This window comes from Chinchilla lanigera, unplaced genomic scaffold, assembly GCF_000276665.1.
Source record: "Chinchilla lanigera isolate Chin_1 unplaced genomic scaffold, ChiLan1.0 scaffold00034, whole genome shotgun sequence".
Lineage (NCBI taxonomy): Eukaryota > Metazoa > Chordata > Mammalia > Rodentia > Chinchillidae > Chinchilla > Chinchilla lanigera.
Window position 1 is genome coordinate 15,036,626 of NW_004955435.1, and position 9,433 is coordinate 15,046,058.

Below are 9,433 nucleotides of genomic sequence, written 5' to 3' on the forward strand. Positions count from 1 at the left end.
AAAGAAAATAGGAATAGAGGTCCCATTCAACCTAGCTATCCCTCCTTCTGGGTATTTTTCCAGAAGAATTAAAAACAGCAATATATGTGCACCCATGTTTATAGGAGTTACATGTTTATTTAATTATAAACTTCTAGTAGTTGCATTTTATAAAGTAAAAAGTATATGAGTACTATAAAACAAGAGTCCCTATTTGTAATAGCTAAATCTTGGAAACAATCCAAATGCTTGCTCATCAACCAAGGAATGGACTAAAAAAGATGTGGTATTTTTATACAATGGAGTACTACTCAGCTGTAAAGAAGGATAAACTTGAGACATTTATAGGTACATGGATGCAACTTGAGACCATACTCATAAGTGAAATAAATTAGTCTCACATGTGTAAACATTCATATTGTCTCCCTAGTGTAAGAAGCTGAAAGAGTAAATAAGAGTCAAAAAGTACAGTAGATATTGGGAAATGGGAAGAAACTGCTCAAAAGGAAAGAGAAACTGGGATGGGGAAAGGAGAAAAGGAAGGGAATAGGAAAGAATATATATATATGTATATATATATATTAGTTAATATAGCTATACTACCAATTTCTATTAGTTAATTGAAAAGAAAGGTTTGTGCTTATATCATTTGATCAATTTTTATGCCTATATCTTATGATCTGAGCAACTACTTTGAAATGACAATAGATAAGATAAAATAACAATGCACAAATCATGATTAATCTCCTACTATCTTGTTTTGAAATATTGTATCATCGTTTTTATTGTTTTTTCTCTTTAAAATTAAAAAAAAGAAACTTGAATTCTAACAAGAAGAGCAAAATTAACTATGTATAAGATGACACATGATGGCAGAGGCTCTGATGGAAACGATAGCTAAAGAGCTAGAAAACAACTATTGGGATCAGGCCTATTTTAGAAAGGTTGGTAAAGGAAGGCAGTTTTGATGAAATACTTCACACTGGTAAGAGAGCAAGCAAAGCCAAGGGAAGACTGCCCCAGGGTCAGTGAGCATAGTGCAAAGGCCCTGAGGTTAGCTCATACGTAGGTCATTCTGGGAATGGTAAGGAGGCCAGTGTAGTTGGAGTCAATAAACAAAGGGGAGCGTGGTAGGAGACAGGGTCAGAGGGCATCAAGGAAGACCAGATTTTTCAGTGTCCTGTGGGCCCCAAGAGGCTTATTGTGGTTCAAGCCTCAAACAAACCAAGAAACTACTGTAGCCCAGAATTGTTGCGTATTGACAACATAGAGATGAACGGAACAAAGTCTTCACTATCAAGAAGCTCAAAAAAAAGAAGCTCAGAGTTCAGAGTCTAATGAAGGACACAGACATGTAAGCAAGCAACTCTTTCACAGTATAAAGAGTATGGTGATGGAGTTAAGCACAGAATATCGAAGTAACCTAAGGGGGGCAGCTAATGCAGGCAAGGAATGTCAGAAAGTTATGTCTAAACCCATACTAGCCAGTAAGTTGGCTGCCAGCCCAGTGGGATTATTAATGATGTGAAATTTGACTAACATGAGTGAAGAAATATGAGTGAAGAAATGAATTTTTTAAACATTACTTAACTTAAATATAAAATTGAAGTAATGTGAAGTATTTTTCCATCCAATATAATTCAATTTGGAGATTCACTTTCCCCAGTGGATCATGGGAGATGGGATTCTTGTTTTATAGTCTCATATAATTTTTACTTTATAAAATGCAGCTAGGGCTGGGGATTTAGCTCAGCGGCAAAAGCGCCTGCCTGGCAAGCGCAAGGTCGTGAGTTCGGTTCCCGGTACCGGAGAAAAACCAAAAAAAAAATAAAATAAAAAAAAAAAATAAATAAAATAAAATGCAGCTAGTAGAAGTTTACAATTAAATAAACATGTAGTTCATATGAAATTCCTATTGGACAGCATTCATCTAAACTGATAGTGGGAGAGATGAGTCAAGGAGCAGAAACCTTTAGGCGGAGGGGGTGACCTGCACCCAAGTCCAGAGGGTGGAATGACAACCCTCTAAGGAACGGCAAGTGCTTAACACGATGTGCCCTGAGGTGCCAGCCAGGAAAAGAGAGACAAAGAAGGAAAGACCTGAGGGTCTTGTAGCGAATACAACAGAACCCAAGCTTTATCTTGATCACAGTAGGGAGCTACCAGGGGACTCAGCAGGAGGGCTGTGCTGTCATCCGAAGTTGTGGAAAAGGTCACTCTGGCTATGACTGGACATGAAATTGAAGATGAGCAAGAATGGAAAACCAGTTAGTGTGGGCTGCAAAATGAGACAAGAGTTCAGGACAGTGACGGTGGAGAAGAGAAAAGTGGGCTGGTGTGGGACGTGAATACAAGGACAGGTTGGCTGGAGTAGCCTTTCAGCGGGTATGAAGAACAAGTTTGAGAGTAGTGGGGACAATCATTTAAAGGTCAGCCCTTGACGCCACAGGCTTCTGGGAGCAAACTTCTGAGCTCCTGAAGGAACACAGGGTTTTTGCGCTGACATAAATGCTGCACTTCCTCTCTCTGTAAAGATGGTGAGTAATAACTGGTGGGAAGAAAACTTTCCTGGAGTCACACCGAGGCATCTTTTCGTCTGTAATTAACGTGATTTTTGGAAGTCAGTATATTCTATGCTGCCAAGCACACAGCTCCAGCATTTTCATTTGCTTTGATCAAAGGATGGCCGAGTGACAGATTATATCTCTCAAAAAGGTCTCAGGGAAAGAGAAATGTATTTTAGATACTTCCCACCCTTCTCTAGTGGCAAATAAGAAAGAAATAGCAAACACAGCAGGGAGACACACCCCATCTTCAGCAACCCAGGGGACACGCACGTATCTTTGTTTGTTTTCCTGTTTGTTTGGTGGTATTTGTTTACTTGTTTGCTTGTTGGTTTGTTTGAAACAAGATCTTGCTATGTAGTTCAGACTGGCCTTGAACTCACTATGTAGCCCAGGCTGGCCTCAAACTTGTGTCAATCCTCCTGCTTCAGTCTCCCATGTGCTGGGATTACAAGTGTGCACCACCACACTTGGCTAATCCATGTTTTTTAGAGCATAAAATTTAGTTAATTGTTGGTTGATTTGGGATTTGTTTTTGTGTTGGTGTTGGGGTGTGGGAGTCTCTTTAGAGAAACAGATACTTAGTGATGAACTCAAAATCGCTAGGTAGGCCATCAAAAATGTGGGACCCTGATGCTTAAGCATTATTAACTTCATATCTGCCTCAGTATCAATAGTTCTAGGAGGTTATTTTTTTTCCACCCATCAAGCAGGTATCAAATACGTAATGGTATGGACACTGAGCAGGGTGTTGGGGAAATAAATGTAAATGAGACTAGACATAAGTCCTACTCTCAGGAAACCAGGGGAGGGGCTGGGGATTTAGCTCAGCGGCACAGTGCCTGCCTGGCAAGCACAAGGTCGTGAGTTCAATTCCTGGTACTGGAAGAAAAACAAAAACAAACAAACAAAAAAAGAAACCAGGGGAGAGGTGGACAAGCAGGTCATGATAGAAGTACATTGTAAATAAAAGCATAATGCTCTGTGCCAAGGTGCAGAGAGGAAGCCCACTAAGTCACCTGAGGGGAAAGGCAGTTTGGTATCTTCCCGGGGTCTGTAGTCCCAGAGGGTATATAAGATATGTGAATTACTTAAACATACGTAGAAAACAGCTTTCAGGTAATATTTCCTGCCCCCATGCAGCTGGGAACTCCATGGGGGTAGAAAGTAGAAGGTGAAAAGTAGAAGGGTCTTGAATGGCAAACCTAGTTCTTGCTAAACCTCATCACTGCCAAGATGAACTGCCTACTGAGGGTTCGAGGTTGTTCCCAGAGTAAAATGACAACCCCGACGGTGTCTCTCCCAAGTTAATATATGGAAGCCCTAACCCCCAATGTGACTGCTTTTGGAAACAGAAGTTTTAAGGAATTAATTAAGGTTAAAATGAGTCATAAACGTGGATAAAAGTGGAACCCAATTCAACAGGACTGATGTGCTTAAAAGAAGAAACACTAGAGGCATCCTCCTCCTCTTCCTCTTCCTCCTCTTCTTCCTCTTCCTTCTTCCTCTTCCTCTTCCTCTTCCTCTTCCTCTTCCTCTTCCTCTTCTTCTTCTTCTCTTCTTCTTCTTCTTCTTCTTCTTCTTCTTCTTCTTCTCTCTCTCACTCTTTCTCACTCTCTCTCTCTCTCCCTTTTTTTCCTCCCTCCCTCTCTCACGCTACATGACACAGAGGAAAGGCCTTGCAAGTACTTACAGAGAAGATGACTGTCTACAAGCTAGGAAAGGAGTCCTCACCAGAAACCAAATTTTCTTGCACCTTCATCTTGGATATTTAGCTATAAGAACTGTAAGAAAGTACATATCTGTTGCTTACACTACCCGGACTCTGGTGTTTAAGGCAGATTGAGCCTGGGAAGAATATCTGGGAGCAGTGGGGCATTACTCTGCCTCCCCTTCCACGTTTCCAAGAAAATGCAAAAGCTACGGTGAGTGTCCTCTCTCCTCTTTGGGCCCTACTCCTTCCTCACGCCTTAGCCTCTCTACACTGCTCTTACAGCCGCATTCACAACTAGCCAATGACTCTGCTTATGGATTACGGAGGTGGCCCAGTGATGCTAAAGAAGTACTGGCAGGTCTTAGAAATACAGTGGCCCAAGCCAGACATTGTAGTACACACCCGTAGTCCCAGATACGTGAGAATCTGAGGCAGAAAGAGAACATGATGCCAGGAATTGGGAGCCAGACCGGGTAATACAGTAAGATCCTGTCTCAAAAGAAAAAAAATTAAAGACATTGGCCTGGGTACAAGATCCCAGGTAAATCAGATCCCGTCTGTGAACTATAAAGTGAAAGGAATGGGTTAGATCATTCCTAAACTCCTTTCTGTAGGAGTGATTTAGGGTTCTCTACTATAGCAGTCACCTTTATCCATAGTTTTGTTTCCTGAAGTTACTTGTGGTCAGCTACAGCCTGAAAATATTAAATGGAAAAATTCCAGAAATAAACAATCTGTAAGCTTTTAAATATTTTGTGCTGTAGTATATTGTTGTAATTGTTCTGTTCTGTAATTGTTATTAATCGCTTGCTATAACCTAGTGATAAGGAGGACTTCCTAGGAAGAACGTGTTCAAATGGGAAGGGGAACAAGGAAGCAGGGAGAGGGAAGGGAAGGATGGGAAAAGGAAAAAAAGAGTATGGAGGGTGAAAATGGAAACAAAGCTTTTGTAAATGGGAGAGGAAGAAGGGGAAAGAGTTGAAGGGAGGGGAAGGAAATGGGAAAAAACGAAGAATTAAGATATATTATGTAAAGTACAAATTCCCCATGATGAATGTGATCCATATGTATGACCATCAGGCGTGGTGGGTGGTACATGCCTGTAATTCCAGCACTTGGGAGGCTGAGGCAAGAGGATTGCTGTGAATTCAAGGTCAGCCTGGGCTACAAAGTGAGTTCAAGGCCAGCCTGAACTACGTAGCAAAACCTTGTCTCACAAAAACGAGAAAAAGTATGATGAATATGTACTAATAAAAAAAATTTAAAAGGACACCTCCATATTATATTCCTAGGGCGTCTTTATCCTCTGGGACCTGCGTGTCTTCAAGTCCTCCAAGAAGATATCTTTTCCTAAGATGGGGAAGTATGATTGGGCACAAAGTTCTCCCAGTCACAGCTATGCTAACTGCTCAGAAGTCTGACTCCCTATACTTTAACATGTATGGATCCACAACGGTCTTTGTGGGACACAGGAACTCAGAGCTATCACTCAGAAGTTCTGAGTAGTAAGAAATACTTTTTAAAAATTATTTTCTGTTTAAAGGAAGCTCTATGGCACCTCCACTTGATAAAAAAAAAAAGTTAAAGTGTACAGTGTCAGGGAAGGAACACTTGAGTGCTGCATACATCTGTGAAAATGAGAAATTTCTCAGGAGATATTATGGTTTGTGTCTCAATGCCTCAGGCAATCATCGGAGGTGGGTTTTTCAGAGGTGGCTGGATCTCGAGTGTGTGGTGCTGGGATCAAGAGTGTGTGATTACTAAATCAGTCCACTGATTGGATTGGCATAGTTCTAGCTAGGATTAAGGGTGTGTGTACTACACCCAACCTAGGGCAGGTACCTTGCATACAATATAAGGGACAAGGAGAGACTTGCCCCTCCCTTCCTTGCTTGCTTCTGTTGTCTTCTGCTTGTCATGAGCTGGTGCTCTTCTGCATTGCCCTTCAGCCACGTGCCACTTTGCCTTGGAATCAGCCAAGTATGGACTGAAAGCTCTACAAACTGTGAGCTAAATAAACCTTTCCCCCTTTAACTTTGGATGTCAGGTATTTTGTCTCAGCAACAAGAAAAGTAACTAAGGAGACATGCAAACCTGTACCAACCTAACTTTCATTTTGGCATGAGATCTCAAATGCTTTGGAGAAAATAGAGCACAGTCTCTCTCTGCACTGCCAGCATTGTGTCTGGTCACTGTAGTGGGCCCTCCTGGAAGTTAGCTTAGAGACTAAGCCTCAGGCCATACAAGAGCCCAGGAGCTGCCTCCGTCTCTTGCCCTTGTCTTACAGCCCTAGTGTCGTGTTTGTTAAATTCCTGGAGTGAAACCATATAGAAATTTAAAAGGACTTTAAAGTTAAATCAAAGCTTATGAGGTGCCTCATTTGTTGGCTTTGAGTTTTGCATTTTGTCATGTGTATCTGAACCCCCAGTTGGTTGCAAACTCTGTGAATGGCCAACTATTGCTTTTTGAGTCTCCTCCTTGATTCTTAGTATCTTCATTGCTAATCAACATTTTTTGTTACCAGATGTGTAGGAATTTTCCAAACCAATTCCCCAGTTCTCCAACACCAACTGGTTATCTAACAATGCAGTTCAATTCTAACACTAACTCCTGGAGTTGGTGCAGACCCTACAGGTTGGGATTCAGTCCTTCAAGACTTCAGGGGTCCAAGCTACCCAAACTTTTGCCTAGCTGACTACAAATTCACAGGTCCCTGTGATTCCTCCTCAGGTTCAATAATTTGCTAGAATGACTCACAGGATATAGGATAACACTTTGCTTACTTTTACTAGTCTATTTGAAAAGGTATGACTTAGGGATAGCCAAATGGAGGCAATTCCTAGGGCCAGGTACAGGGTGGGGCATGCAGAGCTTCCCTGCTCTCTCTAGGTTCTGCTCTCCCACCCACATCAGTGTCAGCAACACAGAAGTTCCCAGATCTCAGTGTTCAAGAGTCTTTATAACCCATCTGTATCCTCCCTCTCCTGGAGATCGAGGGGTGAAACTGGCAGTTTGCTCTTTTTGGAAGCCAGCACCCTTATCCAAATATATCTAGGGGCTCCAGCCTGAGTCATCTCATATAGCATAAACTCAAGTGTGGCTGAAGGGCTCTTTATCAGTAACAAAAGACGTTTCTATCACTCAAAAAATTTCCTAGGGTTTTAGGATCTCTGCACCAATGACAAAGGTCTAAGACCAAATATATTTTTTTATTGGACCACAGTTACACACAGTATGTTCTTCATTTTAAATGTTATGGTCATTAAATTATGCTATAAAGCTACTGTGATAAAATCAGCATGGTATTGGTATATATTAAAAAAAAAAAAAAAACAGGCCTGAGGATCAGTGGAACAGAACAGAAGATGTAGGCACAGCCCCAAACATGCTCAGCCATCTTATGTTTGAAAAAGGAGTCAAACATGCTCACTGGAAGAAAGATAGTCTCTTTAATAAATGCTGCTGGAAAAACTGTCTTTCCACATGCCAAAGACTAAAACTAGACCCATGGCTATCACCATGCACTAAACTAAGGTCAAAATGAATCAAAGATCTAAATAATAAAATAGAAACACTAAATTTACTGAAAGAGAAAGAGAAATCTCAAAGACAGGTGTAGGAAAAGACTTCATAAACAAAGCCCAGACTAGAAGGAAAATACTACAAAGAGTCAACAAATGGGATCTCACCTTATTAAAAAGTTTTTGAACAAAAAAGAAATCATCAACTGAGTGAAAAGGTAACCTACAGAGTGGGGAAAAGTTATAGCCAGTTGTCCCTGAGACAAAGGACTTATACCTAGAACATATAAAGAATTGAGAAAATCAGACCCCCTACCAATTCAAAGACCCAGTCCAAAAATGGACATCTGAGATGAATACACATTTCTCAGATGAAGAAATACAAACAGCAAATTAATACATGAAAAAAACTTCAGCATCATTGGTCATTTCAGAGATGTAAATTAGAACAACACTTGAGATTCCATTTCACCCCAGAAAGAATGTCTATCATCAAAAAATCAACAGACAACAAATGCTGGCAGGGCTATGAGAAAAAGGAACACTTCTCCACTGTTGGTGGACTGCAGAGTGGTACAAGCACTGTGGAAATCAGGGTGGAGTGTCCTCAAAAAACTAGGATTAGAGGTCCTATTCAACCTAGCTATTCCCCTTATGGATATATTCCCAGAAGAATTAGAAACATCATACTACAGCAATATATGTGCACCCATGTTTATAGCAGCACAATTTGTAATAGGTAAATCTTGGAAACAACCAAAATGCCCATCAGAAGAATGGATGAAAAAGGGATGGATGAAAAAGATGCAGGTTTTTTTTAATACAATAGCATATTACTCAGCCATAAAGATAAACTCGAGGCTTTTACAGATAAATGGCTGTAACTCGGGATCATATTCATAAGTGAAATAAATCAGACCCATATGTGTAAACATGGTATTGTCGGGGCTGGGGATTTAGCTCAGAGGCAAAGCGCCTGCCTGGCAAGTGCAAGGTCGTGAGTTCAGTTCCCGATACCGGAGAAAAACCAAAAAAAAAAAACAAACAAACAAACAAAAAAAAAACATGGTATTGTCTCACTAGTGTGAGAAACTGAACAGGTAAATCAGATCCACAATGTACAATAGATATTGCAAGTTGGGTAGAAACTGTTCAAAAGAAAAGACAAACTGTGACGGGGCAAAGGGGAAAGGAAGAAAGGGAACAAAGATATTTATACACAAGATAGTAAGATAGTCATATACTAGTTTCTCTTAGTTCATTAAGGACAAAGCTTTGAGCTAATATTGTTTGGACAAGATATCATGCCTACATCTTATACTCTGAATAACTACTATGAAGACAATAACACACAATGTATTAATTGTAACTCTCCTACTAGTCTGTTCTGACTTCCTATTTTATTGTCATTTTTATTTTTTCTCTTTAAAATGAATACATAAGTTTTATAGTCAGTGCATGCTTTTTTCCTTTATACAGTGTAATAGTTACAGTTCCATGGGCTTCATTCTAGCACAGTCGGTTCTTAAACATGTATCTGTGAATTCCTCGGCTAGCTCAGGACACAGAATCATGCCGAGGGCCTAAAAATGGCTAAGGAAAGCCCTTTCTATGGAGTCACAAAGGCAATGACAGACCCTTAGTTTTATTTATTT